Here is a 20,579-nt window from a genome sequence, read left to right as displayed (position 1 = left end):
TTGAAAGCCAGTCTGAGACACATAGCAAAACCTTGCCTGGCAAATAAAACAGGAATAACAATGAAAGTTCACTAGAAAGACAAGACCTGAAGGAAGGTTACTATACAAGAATAATTGATCCCTTTATAGAGATACATATTTATACATTTTCAGGGTACAGAGGGAGAAGGAAGGATGCCCTCGGAAATAGATTATGGCAAAATGTTGGAAAGGGCTCCAAAGAATGCATGCAAATGAAACAGACCACAAAATGCATCTATAATAAAATGTATACATTCAACAATTGACATGGTTACCATTTTTTGATATTCAGATGAAGCAATCAAAGTCTTACCTTCTTCCCTGGTTATAAATAATCAGAATATCCATCAGAAGACTGCATAAATGAAAATTTTAAATAAAGTGAGAGATCAGAAAGTGTGAGTGATCAAGTCCAAGGGGGTGAGGGAAACCAGCGCGTCACTAAGCAAGGAGGTCAACCCGGAAAGGCAGCATGAAGTCGGAGTCCAGCCGCATGACAGTGTAGAAAAGCCAAAATTCTGGAGATAGGAAAGTTCACTGCTTTCCACATGGGAGGGGGAGGATAAATAGGCAGAAGACAGAGGTATTAGATGATGAAACTGTCTAATTTCTGGAAGCCCCACAACCCTTTACCTTTTTAACAGGCTGCACAGTTAACACCAAGCTCGGGCCCTGTTGTGAACTATCATCTCAGCGAGATTTTGATGGGGCAGTGTAGAGTCTCCAGTTGTGACCAATGAGCCAGGCTGATGGGGCCACAGGTGTTGACAATGGAGAAGGCAAGACATGAACAGGAGAAGGGGCTGCACCGTCTTGCTTTCCTCTCTGTTTTACTGTGAACCTGAAACTTCTTAAGAACTAAGTCTGCAAAGTCAAATAGTGAATAGAGAAAAGGTTCAGCGACAATACAGTGGCTGCACAAGAAGAGGAAGAATATAGAGGTGGCACGCACCAGAAACGGGGTGCGACTGCTGTTTCTACAGCAGCTACTTTCTGCTGGGTACAATTCCAGAAGCTTCACAGATGCCGACTCATTTCATTCTCACTTACCTTATAAAATAGCTTTTGTTATTAGCCCCATCGTACAGACAGAAAGCAGAGTCACACTGAATTCTCCATATGTCCTGTGTGTCCCAGGTGGTAAATGTGTCTCAGAACCCCAGCCCAAGGTACCTGGATCAAGCCTCTGAAGTCAGCCGCTCTACGTGGTCCTACCTCACCGAATAAAATAAAGCAAAGTTATGTGCAATACTGTGTGCACTGCTCCGGAGAGCAAAGTCATTCCCCCTTATAATCTGTAATGAAGCTATGTTCTAAATATGGCTTTTATGTTATTAGTAAATGACTGTAATCTGTGGGGTTGAGGAGGTGTTGGCTATCCTAATTTTCAAGGGATATGTAGATATAAATCTCCACAATGAGATTCATTTACAGGTATGTGGGGATGCGGTTAATAGAGGGCTTATCCGGCACACATGAAGCCCTGGGTTCGGTCTCCAGCATCACACAAATTTGGTGATGGTGCACATGTCAGATCCTAGCACTCTGAAGGTGGAGGCAGGAGGACCAGAAAGCGAAGGTCATCCTCAGCTACATGCGGAGTTAGAGACCAGCCTGGGCTACTCGAGACTCTGTCAAAGAGAGAAAAAGATCCAAAAGATTTGTTTACTCAGTAATTTGTTTTTATTTTATTGCTACCGACTATGAGCCACCGCTAGGGCCTGGAGATTCAGCAATGACACAAACAATCACAGTCCCAGCCTTCAAAAGAATTTACAGTTGGGGGGGGGGAAGAAAACAGACAACTCCCTATTAATGGCTGTGATGTGAACACGTAGGGAAGCGGGGTGCTGCGAGCAAGCTTGGAAGATCCCCTACCCTCTGCTGGGAAACAGCCTTGGCCCTCAACATGGGCTTGCCCCATTGACTAGAAACCACACTTCTCCTAGTCAAATCCTTCCAGCTCATACCCACTGTGTGCCCTTGGGCATGATACAGCGTCTCCCAGTGCCTCCATGGTCACGCTAGTATTAGCACCTACATACTAAGGGCATGCAGAGAGAGAGATCATAAGGGCAGAGTACTTAGAATGAACTTAGCAGAGAGTGGCTCTGTGTGTTAGCTGCTGCTATTATTAGTGTCTGGTAGTGATGGCTGAACGCTGGAGATCAAAGTCTTGATAGAGTCAGGATGATGCTAACAGGGGTATCAGCATAGAGGAATGTTCTAAGGATATGACCGTGACTAATTTCCTCACCAAGTTACTAAGTTATTTGCTGGACCACATTTGAGATCTGCTCAAACGTCCCTTGTGAAATAGTCCCCTCTCGTCATGTCTTTCTTAGATGGGAATTCCCAGAGCCAGAGGCCGGGGAATCTAATCTGAATCTTTCACCCAAGTCTGCCACGTAGGTATAGCCACTGTCTTTAACCACTGCATCCTGGTGTTGTTTTTTTTTTTTAATTTTTTGTTTGTTTGCTTGCTTGTTTTTTATTTTGAGTTTAATGAGATTAATTAGGGATTTTAAGAACGGCTGGAATCACTTTCAGTCACAGAAAAACCTTCTCCAAACCTGTCCATAATGCTTCATTTTCCTTGTGGCTTGGTAACATGCTCCCTTGAATTTTTTTCTTTAATGTTTCTTGATAATTTTTCTTTCATGTTTCTTGATAGCTACTATCATAAAATTAATAAAAATACATATTTTCTATGCAAAAGCCAGAATGGCACATGGTGTCTCAGACATGCAGCTGGATGGGAGAGACAGGGAAATGCCTTGTGTAATATGTGCAAAGAAGAGAAAACAGCAAAGCGGAGGGCGTTTGTGACCGGACAGGAACAAAGGGAGAGAAGCATTTACACCTCTGGTGAGTCACCCAGCAAAGTCTCCGGCATGCTCAGGGGGCCCCTGAACTTTGAAACTTGGATCCCATCCAGTCATGAACTCTGGAATGGCAAGGCTTTCATCACCACCGCTGTTGCGCTCCTCTTTCATCTTGGTGAAGAGATACAAGACAGGTTCCTGTAACCCCTCCCTGGGATTGCCATGCTAACCCACGTGTTTACATGGAAATTAGGACGATTTCGGAATCACGGAGCATGTGGACGGTGTAATCAAGAAAATGTCTCTATCCGCATGTCTACGCCCATATGGTAATGATTCCATCTAGATGGAATTCTTTCCTAGTATGTTTGATAGTGCCCAGTGTTACTGTTTACTGTCTGCTGATCAGCAAGCCTAGATCCATTTGCAGAAGGCCACAGCATCATTCCAGTGTGTGAACAGAAAGATCTACGGTAGGGATTACAGCGTAAACACACCCAGTGCACACAAGCAGGTACGCACGTACATTCCTAGTAGAGGCGGCTGGCTCTGAACCAACAGCCCCACATCCCATGTGGACAGCAGTCTCCTTAGTAGCTGGGCTCCCATAGTCCTCATTCCTGGAAAAGGGCTAGACCCCACAGAAATTTAGCCTGAAAATTATTGCCTGTTCTCAAGGTTCTTTTCCCCACACTCAAAAAAACAAAAAGTGTTTATTTGTATTTTCAGTTAGGTTGACTATTTATCCACATTTCCTGCCGATGACTCATTTAAGCAGTTTACTGAAAAAAAAAATAAGTTGAGGACTAAAAAACACTACAAAATTAAGGATCAAAGACGTAAAACTGACGTAAGTCACAAATAGGTATGGTAAAGAATTTAGTAAGCAACAGCCACATCGCCACGCTAGCACTGTATGCCAGGGCTTAGGGAAATCTCCCAACCCCCAGGGACCAGCACAGCCATCCTCCTGAACCACAGCTCAGGGTTTGGCTCATCAGATGTTTGCACACAGAGCAAACACCAGGAGTCCTTCTGAAGAAGCATCTCAGGGCTACTACATGGGATCCTGAGTAGAAGGTATATCCGTCTGTCCCTGGATGTAAAGGGCCTGAATACATAGAAAGACCATCAAACAACAGAACAAACTCACCATGTTTATGAAGTGCAAACACAGAGACATCCAGCCATATCATGAGATTGTTGGCCTTACATTTGGGGTAGCAAGTGGGTAACCCAAAATATTGCCAAATTGACTGGGCCTGTATTCCACACAGACTCCTTGGTTCTTTATATTTAAAACCTACCTGCAGAGCTGGAGATTAAATGGTCTTTTCAATTCTTCTGGACTCCTTTTGATTTTCATCTTTAAAAATCAGTCATGGCTGGAGAGAGGGCTGAGGGAGCAGTGGTGCTTACTGCACAACCATGGGGGCCTGAGTTTGGATCCCTAAAACCTGTATAAAAAGGGGGCATCGTCACACACGCCTGTCACCTTAGCGCTATTAGGGATGGGGGTAGGAGGGTCAATTGCTGGGTCTCTCTGGCAATCAGAGCTCCAGGTTCAGTGAGATAACCTGTCTCAAAGGAATAAGGTGGAGGGCAGGGGCGGGGTGACAGAGTATAGCAATGTCGTTCTCAGGTGAACACTGGTATGTGTATGAACACATACATGTGCATATGTACTACACATCCATGCACTACTCACACCAAATACACAAAGACAACAAATAAGTAAATAAATAAATAAACCAATTAAAGCAGTGAGTACCCATACAGCGTACAACAGCTCTATTGAAATATCTGTAATAACTGAAAAAAATCTCACAAGAACCTTAGAACTGGAAGCTCAAAAATGATATATTTTGAGAACATGCCATATTTGCCAATCATGATGCTCATAACGGCCACCATGAAAAGGTTACCATTGTCGTTCTGACTTCACAGATGAAAAGAAAAATAAACCAGTTTGCCCATGGTAAGCATAGAACGGCCCATCTCAGGCACTCCTGAGCTGTCTTCTTCTGTGGGTGAATAGTGTACATCTTCACAAAATGTAACTAATTGTGTTATGCAAAGACCAAGCCTCCAATTATCAGTCTCGTAGTGCTGTCCCAAATCCACAAACCACGGACCACACTCTGCCTTGTACGCATTTTAATCACACTGAACAAGGAGAAAACTAAGTTTTATTCTGTTCGGCACATGAAAGCACCAAGATCCACCTTTGCCTGACTGAGCAGACACCGTATTATAATCCCCAATTCTTTCTCTGTTATTTCAGCCTCCAGTCCAATAGAAAGTCCACAAGGCTTTCTACAGCTCAGCAGGTCCCATGCCACCACGCTCTGCTCCGCTGTCTCCTTGTGTGAGGGTATCTTTGCTCTTTGCTTCCCTGGAGGGAAGAAGTATTTCTGCATCACTCTTTTTATCCTTTTTACAAAAAAAAAAATGTACTTTCAATTTTCTTTAACCTCTGTGTGTACAGCCTCCTCTCTCCTCGGGTTTCCATGACTCAACAAGCGAACTACCAGGGAACTGAAGTGAAAATTCCAGATTTCCTGGGGTCATCCATAGTGTCTATGATTTCATCAAGGCCCGGAAAATAAACAATCCTAGTTTCAAGGCTCTCCATCCTCCCTTCTGTGTCTGCTCGGGCATCCCCTGCTTCCCACTGCCTAACCATGATGACTCGTCTTGAAAGTAGAGCCACCCACGCAGGCCCCTGTTTTGTGAAGCTCGACTTGAGAAGATCTGGTTTAGAATCAGTTAAATGCGAACTGCTGGTTTGCAAGCCCATGGCCTGTGCTTCTTCAAAGTCTGCTCATCCCAGATGGCCCCGCCTTCCCAAAGCAGTTTCTCAATCACTCAGAGGATCACACTCTTCTGCTGAGCTCAGTCTCTGCTCTCTTGTCTCTCGGAGTACTCCATGTCACTCACTTCCTAAGGCACATTCAGCCCCGAAGGTCTTTGATTCCAATCTAGGTTTCCACATCCATCCGTCCATCCATACCTTCATTCAGGAGAAAGGTTGTGTAGGGAGTGCTTACTAGGTGCCAAATGTTGTTCTAGGTCAGTTATTCTCAACCTGTGGGTTGTGACCCCTCTGAGGTCAAATGACCCTTTCATAGGGGTCACCTAAGATCATCAGAAAGCACAGATATTTATATTATAATTCATAACAGTAGCAAAATTGCACTTGTGAAGTAGCAACAAAAATGATTTTATGGTTCAAGTCACCACAACAGGAAGAAGTGTACTAAGGTTTCATAGCATTAGGAAGGTGAGTCACTGGTCTAGGTAATTGTTTAACAACCAGGATGGGTACCCTTCCTGCCTCCACTTTACTTTCTTCTCCCCCAAATAATTTGATAGCTATTTGTACTTAATATCACCATGTCCCCAAATAAAATAAAATCTGAATTCTAACTTCTGAACCCTTACATAAATATCTTTTTCTGTTTTTAAATTATTTTCATTTATTCTTCTCTCATATATTATATCTCCATTGCAGTTTCCCCTTTCCCTTCACCACCCAGTCCCTCACCCCCAGCCACCCCATCCGCTCCTCTTTCATTTCCTTTCAGAAAAGGGCAGGCCTCCCAGGGATATCAACCTAACACAGCAAATCAAGTTGCAATAAGACCATGCACCTCCCCCAGTGTTAAGGCTGGACAAGGTACCCCACAAGGAGAAAAGGAGTCCCAAAGGTAGGCAAAAAGTCAGAGAGAGCCCCCATTCCCACTTTTAGGTGTCCCACACTAAGCTACACAACCATAACGTAAGTGCAGAGGGCCCAAGACAATCCCATGCAGCCTCCCCGATTGTTGACTTCGTCTCTGTGAGCCCCTATGAACCCAGGTTAGTTAATTCTGTGGGTTTTCTTGTGGTATCCTCAACCCCTCTCCAGCTTAAGCAATTCTTTTCCCATCCTTCTGTAGGATTCCCTGAGCTCTGCCTAATGTTTGCTGTGAGTCTGCGTATGTCTCCATCCGTTTGCTGGAGGAAGTCTCTCTGATAACTATTGTGCTAGGCTGCTGTCTACGAGTCTAGCAGAGTATCATTAGGCTTCACTTCAGTGACTTGTTCCCCTGCAGTCACGTTCAGCTGTATCCTCGATCTCTGGGCTCTCTGGCCTCTGGTTCCTGACCTCCAAGCAGTGTCAGGGTTGGGGTCCCTCTCACCGTTCTCAAACCAGACCGGCCATTGGTTGACCACTCGCACGATTTCTGTGTCACCTTTACCCAGCACATCTTGCAGGCAGGACAAATTTTAGGTCAAAGGTTTTGTGCCTGAGCTGGAGTCCCAGTCCTTCCACTAGAACTCTTGCCTGGTCACAGGAGATGGCTCTGTATCCACATTACTAGGAGTCTTAGCTAGGGTCACCTTCGTAGATTCCTGGGAATTCCCATTGCACTAGGTTTCTAGTTCATCTCTGAGATGCTCCCAAATCCCAGTTGTCTCTTTCAGTATTCTCCCTTCATCCTCTCCGCATCTGATCCCTTCTGTACCCATCCCCACCGACCTCCACTCCACCAGTGATATCTGGCCTATTTCCCCTTCCCTGGGAAAATCATGCACTGCCAACCAGCACCTTGAGACTCCTTATTACTTAGCCTATCTGGATCTGTAGGCTGTAGAAGGATTGTCCTTTATTTTATGGCCAATAGCCACTTATAAGGAAGTACATACCATGTTTATCTTTCTAGTTCTATCCATTTGCCTGCCAGATTCATGATGTTATCTTTTTGACCGTTGAGTAATACTCCATTGTGTAAATGTACCACATTTTCTTTATCCAGTCTTCATCTGAGGGACCTTTAGGTTGTTTCCAGTTCCTGGCTATTATGAATACAGTCACAATGAATATAGCTGAGCAAATGTCCTTGGGGTATGATGGAACATCCTGTGGGTATATGCCCGCTAATGGTGTAGCTGTAAGCTCTTAGAATTTTGCTTTATCTAGAAAAATGGGAACAAAATCTTCATATGGGCGTCACAAGATCTGCAGAGAGCCTGGCTCATAGGAAATGCTCAGCCACAGTAACAGGGACAGATGGCATCATTAGCATGAGTAGCAATAATTATTAATGTACCTAATATGCTCCCTTCAGACCACTGTCTTTAGTTAGGTAATGATATTTTGTCATAAAAGATGTCTATCCTAATTGGATCCAGGCTCTCCTGACTCAGCACCCCTGAATAGGTGGGACCACCATATGACAAGCTGGCCTCCTGCCATAGTTTTCTTTGGCTGCTGTAACAAATTACCATGACCACAGTTTGTCTTGGCATTCTGAAGGTCCAAAGTCTGAGATGTATGTCCCTGGGTGAAGAATCAGGGTGTTGGTAAGATTGTGTTTCTAATGGAAGCTCCAGGGAAGAATCTAACACATGGTCCTTTTCAGCTTCCAGAGGATTCCTGCTTTCCTTGACTCAAAGACCCTTACTTCATCTTCAAAGCCAACTATTCCACATCTTTGTATCTCTTTTGAGCTCTTTTTTTTTCTTTTTCTACTTTGAGGGGTCTTTGTGCTTTCATTGGCTCTATTGGATAATCTAGGTTTTCTGTCCTCATTTCAAAGTCATCTCATTCTTAATTGATGCCATAGCTTCGAGTTTCCTCGCTGAATGACCTAGCACGTTCAAAGGTTCTGGAAATCTGGCTCCCAGAGTTCCCTTTAGGCACCTCTCACCTGCCTCCATCTTTCAATCCCTGTTATCAACTCCCAGTTTTTTTTCTCTAGTCCTCACCTGGATGCAGCACCAATACAAGGAGCCTGAGAGAATTTTTTTTTCCCAAGGGACACACCAGGTTCCCAGACCGCGGCCCAATGGGCATGAGCCCCGTGCAGTTTACCCTGGCCCCACCCCCACTGTTGTCCTATCTCATAGTCTTTTCCTGTTTTTCACCAGAACATGAACGCCTCGCCCTGGCCTGAAAGGACCTGGCTTTCTCCAGTTGGTCACTTGGGCACCTTGCCTACAACTCTTGTCATTATTGTAGTAACAGCCTTAAATGGTTACTATCCTTTAAAAAAAAAAAACCACAAAGTCCTTAAATTCCAGGTCTTTAATGTCAACAACATGAATCAAGTCTCATTTCTACAAGCCAATATGATCTCAGAAATGTTTCTGTACCATGAATCTCCATGTTCCATCTATAAAACTAGGTTATATCTTATCCACTGGCTATCACGGGGATTAAATGGCTTAGTGTACAGTTCCAGTCTAATAATTAGCCTAAGTGTTTAATTAGAGGATCTATAGAGCACCTGGTAGCAAACATTTCTGCGAAAAGCCAGACAGTGAAGGATTTGCTCTTTGTATTCCATACAATCTCTGTTGTAAAGATTCAACTTTGCCATGTGTTTTGAATCTGCCTTGGCCCACAGCGGTTTTGTTTGACCAAGAAATGGTAACACCAGTCACATTTAGAAACTTCTGAGGCTAGGTCACAAAACCCTCCAAGCTTCTGAACAGTTTCCTGGAATGGCCACTCTGTACAGCAGCAAAAGAGCCTCCAGCCAGCATCCACGGACCCTGCCCCAGCCTGTGAGAGAAGAAGCCAGCTGGAAAAGAATCCTTCCACACCAGCTGCCACTCACGGTGCTGTCCACGGTGAAGACAAACTAGCCACTAAGGCTTTTCCTGACTCTGACCAAAATAAAATGTTTTTAATTCCATGAGTGTTGGAACCAGCTGGTCACACAGGCCTCCCAAAGCAAGTGCTAAGAACTATGAATTTAACAGTGAAAGCAGAGGCATTGTCTTATACACTCATGAGGGCTTCTGGAACGCTGCCCAACAATAGGAGCTAATCCATAAAGACTTGTTGAGCATATAAGTGGATGGCACACAGGTAAATGAATACCAATGTCTCTGCTTCTAGCCCTTCTCGCTGTGCCTGACCAATCTTCCTTGTAGATTTCAGTCCTCAGCTTAAATATTGCTTTTGCCAGAAAGATTTTTATCAGCCCACCGAATTAGATCAGATTTTTTCCATTTTGACCTTTCTTTTCACAAATCATACAATTATTATTCTAAAGAATTGTTTCATATCTCATGCCTTTTGAGAACATGAGCTTCCTAAGGGAGAATTGGGAGGAGGGTGCGGGATGCCATATTCCCTGTCCTACAGGACACCCTGAACATACATCATTTAGGCACTTGGTAAATGACATTATAGAACTAACAGCGGCTGCCTTACAACAAAGAGCTTATCTAGAAATTCTGATGGACTTGGGCAAACCCAGACCAGAGACCACATGTCATCATCATTTATAAAATTCCAAAATGTCCTAAAATGTCTAGCCTTTTTTCCTGTCTTTTTCTCCCCTTGTTGGTCTGCCTGACAGAACTTCCTCTTGGCTCATACCCCGAGTGTCCACACAGCTGCAGGCTGAGCACTGACTTATTCAGAGAGGCAGCTTCCTGTCACGTGGGGGACTGGGGAATAATTTTTTATTTTTATTTTTTGCCCAGCAGAACAGACTCAAAGGGCCTGCCGTCCAGTTCTGCCGATGTGGGGTTGGGTCCCACGCTCCCCACTTGCGAGCCTTTCCAGATGCAACTCCACAGCCCAGCTGGCCTCACCTCAGTGGAAAAGACCAACAGGAAAGAGAGCATGCCTGTCCCTGGGGGCATGGCAAAGAAGAAAAACCTCGCTGGGGCAGTAAAGCTTTCGATTTGGGAGCCCTGGAAAAGGCACACCGAGAGCTGCCGGGCAGCCAGAGAAACCACTAACCTAGTTCACCCCTGGGTTAAAATAAAGGGATACTCTCATTTCCATTTATGTCTCTCACTGGCTGCTAATTGCCAGGCTTCTGCCCTCTATGCAGGGGTGGTCCACTGTCTCACTGGTGTTTAGGGTCTAATCATCACCCCAGGATGGAGAGCCCTAGATCTGTCATTTTCTCTCATCTAGTCCCCCAACATTCCTGAGCCTATGTTTCTTCACTGTGGGGTGGCAATAATGCATGCCTGCTGGTGCAGACATGGGGATCCAGAAGACTCCAGGGACAGTAACACAGAATAGCATGAACATTACTATGTATAGTGTCCTTTGCCTCTTAACCACGGGAATAGATTTTAAGATCTCCCCCATAGGTTCAGTACTAAAAGTACTGAACTCTGTATACGGTGTAATTTTTCCACATGCATAACACTGTTCTAGTGGGTTCAAGTTGACCTGTCCTTCTGTATTTCATGCCCTGGTGTCTCCATGTCTTGAGCTTTGATGAAGGGGCAAAGGGGTTTACTTCAGCACAAGCACGGCCATACCACACAGAACAGAAGAGCTGAGACTCCAGATGCACGCTGACTGGGAGGAGGGTAGCATATGCAGTGTGGATACACTAGGCAAAGGAACAATCAATTTCCTGTAGGGGGCAGGACTCGATGCTCCACCCAGGATATTTTTGGGGGGCACATTTATCCAAGTCGTTTACAATTTAAAGCTTACAAATGTTTATTTCTGGAATTTCATCTTTAATTGTAGGGTTTTAAGCCCAGCCTTAGGGGGCGTGTCTGCCTCGGGCGAATGTTTACCTATAAATCTGCCGGGCGTACGCCCAGCCGCCCCTTCTTCTGCTTCCTGCTTCTCCGCGGGAACCGTGGTTCTTTAAATCTAATTTCCCCATTAAAGCTGTGTATATTTTTTACAATCTGTCTGCATTCATTTATGCCGCTACATTTTATATTTTCAGACCTCAGTTAACCAGAAGGGTTAAGACCTCAAACATCAAAGTAAAGGGTGTAAGGAGACCAGTGCATTTACTTCTCGCAACTTGTTTTGGGACTTCTCTTCACATTTTCATCAGTGAGAAAAGCAAGGCAGCAGATAGGCTGTGCCACCATGGTCCCCTCTTTGGTGCACTAGGACAGGGTTCATTGGATTGTCTAGTACCTTAGAGCAGTGGTTCTCAACCTTCCTAATGCTGTGATCCTTCAGTACCCTTTCTCATGTTGTGATGACCCCCAACATAAAGTTATTTTTGTTGTCACTTCATAACTGTACTTTTGCTACTGTTATGAATCATAATGTAAATATATCTGATATGTAGTATATCTGATTCATGACTGCTATAAAAGAGTTGTTCAACCCCCAAAGGGATCGTGACCCACATGTTGAGAATCACTGCCTTAGAGGTTCAGGGCTCAGATTCTAGAGTCCGGCTTCTAGCTGGACAGCCTTTCTTTGGACACTCGTAGGTTAGCCTGGCAAGCAGCTCTGTGAAAATCTCCATACAGGAAGCATTTTGTTCATTGTGATAACTGTCCTAGCTAAGAGACTGGAGCCAGGTCTACTGGACAGTACTCACAAGTGTTCGCTCCAAGAAGCTTAGCAGGCCTACACTCCTGCCTGTCAGTCTGTTCCTCTGAGAAGGACCAAAAGGCATCTGGGTGGGCCTTGTGCCACCCACAAATGGTGCCTGTGTATCCCACAGAGTCTTCCTGTGGGGTGATGGTGGCGCAGGCCTTTAATCCCAGCACTCGGGAGGCAGAGGCAGGCAGATCTCTGTGAGTTCGAGACCAGCCTGGTCTACAGAGCTAAGTTTCCAGGACAGACAGGTTTCAAAGGTACAGAGAAACCCTGTCTCAAAAAAAAAAAAAAAAAAAAAAAAAACAGAGTCTTCCTGTGGTGGGCAAATTGGAAAGTCTATGAAGTGAAACCGTCCGGATAAGTCAGAAGAAATCTTACCTGCCCATTCCTGAGACAGGTGGTCCTGGACCACACATGTAAGCCAGGTAAACATGAGCCGATCTGTAGGCCACCAAGCAGCACTCCTCCATGGTTTCTGCTTCAGGTTCTTGCTTGAGGTCCTGTTCCGGCTTCCCTCAATGACAGACTGTATGCTATAAGCTGAAATGGGCCCTTACTGACCTTAAGTGGCTTCTGATCAGAGTGTTTTATCACAGCCACAGAAAGGGAAGTATAGCACAGGTTTTTCATACATATTGAGACAGACAGTTATATGTGTTTAATTTTTCAATCATGATCAATGTTGATAGTAGACTCCATAAATCACTTGTAACATTCTTTTTTCTCAATAACTAAGTTTATAAATCTCTGTATTACCTGTTTAATTGCTGCAAAGTATTCATCACAGACTATAATTTACTCAGACATCCTTCTGTAATTAGATGCTTACATAATTTATAAGTCTTTACTACCACAAATGATGTTATAATGGGCTTACTTTTACACATTTGTTTATTATATGTTCTTGATATATAAAAGACAATTACTAGAACTAGAATGACTGAAGGGCTAAGCTTTTAAAAATCGTATTTTTATGTCAACTTTTAATTTAGAAAAAAATTCTGATCATTTACTAGTCTTTTCAAAAAAAGGGGGGGGGGTAATTTCCTCCTGAACAGGATACGAAAGGAATCATAGAAATGGTGCCACCCCAGGTTCTCAAACCACATCATGAGAGTGACCTCTGAGATGTAGTTCCTGGGATGAGACAGCTGTGAGTGGCAGAGCTCTGGTTCCTGGCTGTGATGGGATATTTGGCATGAGCTACTACCTCACTGTAACTGGAAGCCAGTCCAAGCTCACCAAAGAAGATGCAGCTGAGTTCCCTTGACACTCACCTGTCCATGTGCCAGTTCTGACTCCTCCCCTCGACGGCCACCTTGTCAGTCACCTTTGCCTTCCCACTACCTACGGTGTGTCATGGTGCTTGTTGGACATCTCTTGAATGACAACAGGAGGGAAGGGTAGAGAAGGAAAGAAGAACTGAATGGTTCATTCAAGGAGGGCAGCATCCAGGAGGTTCCCAGGCCTGTCTTACCCTAGAAAAGGAACCAGAGAGTTTCTTGATTCATAAGGTTTAACCACCCACCACCCACATACCTGTTATGTATGTACGCTGTGTCTGACTGCCCATTTCTAGTCTAAGATCAGAAAGATAGAAAACAGACCTGGAGACAGAAATGGCATCACTTGGGGTTTTGCAAACACACTTCGCCCTCCTCTGTTCCTGCAGCTGGTTTAGCTGCTAACAAAAGCTGTGTTTGGAAAAACAAGAATCCGAAGTGTTTCTGGTTTGTGTCCGTCTTAACTCCATGGCAGACTTTGTCTCGGTGGCTCTCAGAGACATTGCACTACACTGTCTTCTCCCTCACTCTCCCACACAGCAGGCAGGAGTCCCGCCCATCCATACTGCTGGAACAGGCTTCCCTATGCAAAGGAGCCCCTGGAAAGGGATCTGGGGATCATTATTTGAACAGCTGGAGAACAAGAGAATAGTTTTGTCTTTTCTCTGCCTACATGTGCACCGAGTACTCACAGAATGTGTTTTATCAGAGATTCCTGCTCTGGCTCACACCATTTTCAGGAAATATATATATATTTAAATTTCAATGAACTTAGTTATATTTGAGGAGTTACCCAGAACTTCTCTGGCTGCATTTTCATCAGTGATAACTAAAGCCAACAACACTAACAAGGTCGGTCTACTAGGAAAAGTATGTAAAAGCCAGGATCACATACGGGGTGAAAGGTAGAAAAAGTGAGAGAGGGATGGGTGGGTGGCAGGAGGGAAAGGAACTTAAAGACACAGATGTTGCTCTCAGGGACACAGGGGTTCCAGTGGGAAGCGTCAGAGATAGATAGGCACGTGCAGCCTTTGCCACAGGGCCCTCTGACGTGCTGCTTCAGGTAACCTTGAGCTGGGGAGATGGGTGAATAGATAAAATCACTTGCCAGTCAAACATGAGGACCTGAGTTTGAATCCCCATTCCTGTGTAAAAGCTGGATATGGCTAAGAGTGGCCATAAGCCCAGTATGGGGAGGAAGGTGGATCCCAGGAGTTCACTGGTCAGCCAGCCTAAAGAAATCAGTGAGCTTCAAGTTGAGTGAGGGACCCTGTGTTGAGAGCAATGTGGAAAGCAAAAGAAGACCTTGGACATCCTCTGGCCTCCACAGATACAGATAAATAACTGTATACACATGCATAGACCGCACATGTACACGCGCGCACAAACACACACACACACACACACACACACACACACACACATGCGAACTAAATATCCTACAGTTACACAAACTAATTAGCTGTATGTATGCCTGGAACACTTGCTTTTCGGTTAATGATTGAAGGCTAATTGCATTCACCTGCACTATAGCCCAGCTCCAGTCTCACTGTTAGACTTCAGCGTGGTCAGATGAGCTTGGAAGGTTAGCGTTTTTCTCACCCAACGTTCACAGAGGCCTCTTGGCCTAACAAGACACTCTTGTACTGTCTCTGAATCGATATTTTTATGGTTAGAAGCCCGCTCTAATAACTGAGAGCTTATTTGAAGTTTGCCTTTCCTGCCCTCTGTCTCTTTGGAGCCACCCCACAAGTATTGCCATACCCCAAGCCAAGGGTCTCCTTCTAAATACCCTCCGTTAGTTCCTAGGAGTATTCGTTAAACCATTTGCAAAACTAGAGAAATTTGACCCTCTTCTCAACCAGAGGCCTTTAGCCTGTCAGTAGGATATGCCCAAGATGAGGAGGTAGAAGAGTCCCAAATTTGAGCTACACATTTAATCCTGGGAGTGTAGCTCAGTTCTCGAATGTTTGACTGCAGAGGTCCTCAGTCACAACACTGAAAGTGTATTTATACAAATCAGTGTTGGCAGTAAGCTCATATCGTTAAGCTGACTTTAAAAATCGAGTGTATTCCCTTAACTCAAAGCCACATGGCTGAAGATGCGCGTGCGTGAGGAGCTGCTGGGTATGCGCAGGTGCAGTCACTCGCTCCTTGATACTGCCCTCTCTGCCGGCTACATCTACAGCTGTCACTCATGGTAGCAAAGTGATTGCAATTTCACGTCAGTCCAGTACACTTTTAGAAGGAGATTTCCTCTCTCCACACCGCTAAACCATAGCTCTGGTTTTCCGTCCAAGGAAATGTAAGTCAGGGTCCTCCCGTGAGCTACGGCTCCCTTTGCTCAAGTCAGCGAACGCTGCTGTCTAAATCCAGGAGGTCACCCTGAACCTTACGCCGTGGTTTCTGGTCATGGGGCTGTGTGGAATGGAGACCTGGGAGGATGGGAGCCACATCCAACCCAGAGGAGTGGGGAAAGGGGCGGCTTTGCCCAGGATGGAGCTCAGAGCTCCATTGTCTGCTGAGTATGTCATCAGCTAGTGCGGCAGTACAGAAGTGTCCCCAGCCATGGCACAAGCAGAAAAGATACGCGAAGCCTATCTATGCAGCATGACTCAAGGGCTGAGAATCTCTGTCCTCAACCACCAGCAGGAAGATGGGTAAGGTGCATTATTTATATCTCTTGCTCCAAGACTTGCTGGGTGTGAGGTGGATTCACCCCAGTCTGCTTCGCCAACCAGCTGTTTCGTCCGTGACATGCTTCAATTATTCCCTTCCTTTACCCCCTTAGTTTCCCTGTCCTTGAGGTGTCTCAAAAAGAAAACAAAATAGTCTGACATCCATTATCCACCCATTTTCTGGATAATGTAATTTCAGGGGAGTTATAAATGCCTATCATGTGATCAAGTAACATAGCCTGGATGTGTGAGTCAGAGTGATGCTTCCTGTGCAATCCGCCATCCGAGGACTCTGACGTCATTTGCCTTGGCTCCGCATTGTGCAAAGCTTTGCTATCATTCTACTTCACAAAAGTTAGCAATAAATTCTATTTCATAGAAAAGCATGATTTAGGGGCTAGCGAGATGGCTCAGTCCTTAAGAGCACTTGCTGCTCTTGCAAGTTCGAAGCCTCCAGGTCTGATGGCTCCCAACCACCTGTAGCTCCAGCCCCCCAAAAGGGTAAAAGAGCCTCTTCTGGCTTCTACAGTCAACTCCTCCCCACACATGGAACAAATAAGCACAAAAGTGTGTGCACGCACACTAAATAAATAAACCTCCTTTTTAAAAAGTGTTGTTTAGACAGAACGCACCCTCTTTGTTATGTGGAGAAAGTCCACTGGCTGGTCGCAATATGTGTTTCTCCTGTTCTGTTCACGTAGATGTGCAGACTTAAAACTGAGGTGCAGGTTTCCTTCCTAGGCCCCTAGGAACAGAACCTAGGGGGGGGGAAGGGCGGGGAGGGGGGTCTGGGAATTATCTGTAGCCATGGAGCAGGGGTTCCTTCAGTCAAAGAAAGCGGGTTTGAACAAGGCTAGTATGTTGTGTGTAGAAGTTACATAAGCATTGGCAGGTTGCACACAGGTCTGAATTTTTTTTTTTAAAAAAAAAAAAGGTGCTCTATTGGAACATCCAAAAGACATTCCTTCATAAATAAAACGATTTCACCTGTCTTTACACGCAGTAAAACCCCAGTGCAATCAGCTGGCCCGAGTTTTTCTCTCCTCTCCCCACCTACACGTCTCTGTTTTACTAGTGGGATTTCAGTTGTGTGCTTATTTTAAATAACCCAGGCCTGAACTGAATCCGTAAAGACATTGCCTCTCTATCTTTTCTTGGAGCTTCACTCTTCCAACACGCTGAGTGAACTTTTTATGTGTGTGTGTGTGTGTGTGTGTGTGTGTGTATAAGTATAAGAAGCCTGAGTGCATGAGCGCCTTATGTGCATGCATGTGTGCATGTATGGAGATTAGAAGCCTTAGTATGAGCAATAGCTATGATGGGGTCAAGTAAGAATCTAGCCCTCTGCATACTAAGTTCCAGTCAGTGCAGTGACCAAGGAGAGAAATGCTTTCTAGTTGAGCAGGAAATGACAGAGCTACTCACGAGTTCCCTTCCCATGCCCTCACTGATGGGTGGCACTTTTAGTCCTGAGATTTCTACACTTGCACTGGCTTCAATTCCCCCAATTGTACTGAAGGTTATTCTTCAGAAATCCTGACCTCCCTCTGGCTCACACAATTAGAACTTTTCTCTTTTGCTAGTCCACTCCCCGTAGCCAGTGTGGCATGCTGTTTCCTCTCTCTATTCATAATGACAACATCTGAATGTCCCCCAGGACTGTTGCTGATTTCTCTACCGTCCCTTCAAGTACTCAGAAGTGAACTCAGAACCTCCATCTCCTGCCCATGCCCAAGATCTTAAGTCCACTCTGACCATGTTTCCCCTCTACTTCAACAAAAGGGCGCTCTCATCAAGATCACCACTGAACCCACCCCACATGATGGAGCCCAGTCATTCTGTCCGGAATTCAACACCAGCATACAGGACACTACACTGTCCTGTGTTTAGTCCTTCTTTTCCTACAAAGTTGGAGCACAACAAGGATGCTGGTTTTATTTTCACTCTCTCCTGTGGCTACCTCATTCATCCCACAGCTTTAATCTAATATTGACAGCTCCAAGAAGCGGATCTCCAGTCCAGAGCTCTGCCTTGAACCCCAGACTCACAGACGATGGAAAGCCTACATCTCCACTTCAACGTGACATCAGGTAGAGATTGATTTCACTCAATTAGGCCAAAATGAATTCTTGCTTTTCCCACCACTAATTCTGTCTCTACCTAACCTGTTAAATTCTTGTGCTTCCCTATTTCAGTTAACAGGACCCCAAATGTCCCTTGTACTTGATTCAAATAACTTATCAGCAAAAGCTGAGCCAGAGTGCATCCTCTCCAGTACCCTTTCCCTGGGTCAGACCTTGCCAGGATTGCTGGCCACTCTCTGGACCTCAGCACAACAACCACACCAAGGTGCATAAACACCAGATTCTTGAACTTCTGTGGCCCAGGGTAAAAGCTGAGGTCCCATGTAACTCAACTCTCCCATCACTCACTGAATCCTCTCCCACCATGCTCCTCTTTAGTCCCACTGCAGGGCCCTGGTCCTCTTGCTCTGTCAATGACACTAGACACACTTCCACCTCAGAGACTTTGCAGTGGTTCCTGATGCCTGGGAGACCACACAGACATCCACAGTTATTTGTCCTTACAAGGATTTGTTGCAGTATCTATTCCTTGACGAACCTAAACAGAGAATCCCACTTAAAATTTATACCCACTTTGGAGGTTCTTTTCTTCATGATGTCGTGTCAGGGCTTTTTATTTTATTTTATTTTTGGTTTTTCAAGACAAGGTTTCTCTGTATAGCCTTGGCTATCCTGTGACTCACTCTGTAGACCAGGCTGACCTTGGACTCACAGAGATCCACCTGCCGTTGTCTCCTGAGTGCTGGGATTAAAGGCATGTGCCAGCCAGCTTTTATATTTTTAATCTTTTTAGTTTTCATTTTCATATATGAATGAATACATATTTGATTTCATGAATGTATATGAGATTGTGTATATATGTATTTGCTGGCAACCAAACTACACTGATGCCTGGAGGAGGTTGGGAGGAGATGCTCCTCCAGACAACACCAGTACCTTTATTTCAATCTTATGCTACTCACAGCAGAGAGAACTATCCTGGACTAGCTACTCATCTGCAGAGATGAGGGTTGCAGAGATGAGAGCCTGTGTGTTGCTAACTAGGAACATGCAGAACTACCAGCTACCTAGCTAACCTTCATACATGCATACCTGCTCATGAAAGCCTCCAGGTAGCATGACATGAGTAGAAACATACATGTTTATCTTATTGTGACCCCATGATGGGTTCGCTAACATGTGTCATCTCATTTTAAACATATGTCTTCTCAGGCTCCTGGTCAGATACATTTTGTGAGCCCTTTATAATAAGGGAGAAAATTAAGAATTACATAAAGAGCCAGGGCTGTAGCTCAGTTGCCAGAATGTTTCCCCAGAATGCACGAAACTCTGGGTTGACACTGGTACTGAAGAAATAAGTGTGGTACCATATTCTTGTCATCCCAGCATTTGACAGGTAGAGGCAGGAGGGTTAGAAGGTCAAGGTCATTCTCCAATACATAGGAAGTTTGAAGGCATCCTGGGATACTTGAGACTCTGGATAAGAAAAAAATAAGATAATGATGATGGTAGAGAGAAATTGTGCCATATATTATAGATACAATTTAATTTCATTTGAAAATAGTTTATATGGAAATGTGTGGGTTTTATTATAAAATTTCAAAGGTACACAGCAGGACAGAAATCGGTTTATCTACCACCTAAACTTAATAGATATAAACAGGTTTTTATCCTTAATTCAAATCTTTGCAGAGTGAATGGGATAACAATGTCTCACACCCCTGTGACCATACATCTCTTCTCTCCTCTGCTCTTTCCCATGGGAAGCACTACCCTGAAATGCTTTCTGTCTGGTTTCTACACTTTAGCCTTATGAGGAGCAGGCAGATAACATACAGTTATGGTGTCATCTGAACCCTGTATACCCCTTTCATTTTGCAGTTTATTCTTTCCGTTCTGTTTCCCAGCATCCATTCACATTGTTTATGTGGATCTAACATCTCACGGGATAACCGAAGGCATAAACCATGGTAAAACTGCAACTTATAGTGTTGACACATAGGTTTTTGTGCTAGACACCCAATGGCCAGCCAGGAAAACGGTGCTGAGAGCTGGGTCTTTGAAGAGGAGAGTAGGATTATTAAGGCTCTGCCTTGAGTGGATTAATGTCACCACCACAGGGATAGGATCATTATTGTAAGATTTGCTTTGCTATAAGACCAATTCAGCTCCCTCTCTGTAAATGGAGACTACTCTTTCATTTCCTGGCTGTCCAGACCCGAATAATCAATCACACAGAAACTATATGAATTATAGCAATAGCACTGTTTGACCAATAGCTTAGGTGTCTTTCTAGCTATCTCTTATATCTTAAATTTACCTATTTCTATTAATCTGTGTATCATCATGAGACTATGGTCTAC

Source organism: Microtus ochrogaster, chromosome 18 (assembly GCF_000317375.1).
Source record: "Microtus ochrogaster isolate Prairie Vole_2 chromosome 18, MicOch1.0, whole genome shotgun sequence".
NCBI lineage: Eukaryota > Metazoa > Chordata > Mammalia > Rodentia > Cricetidae > Microtus > Microtus ochrogaster.
Note: the sequence above shows the minus strand (reverse complement) of the source record.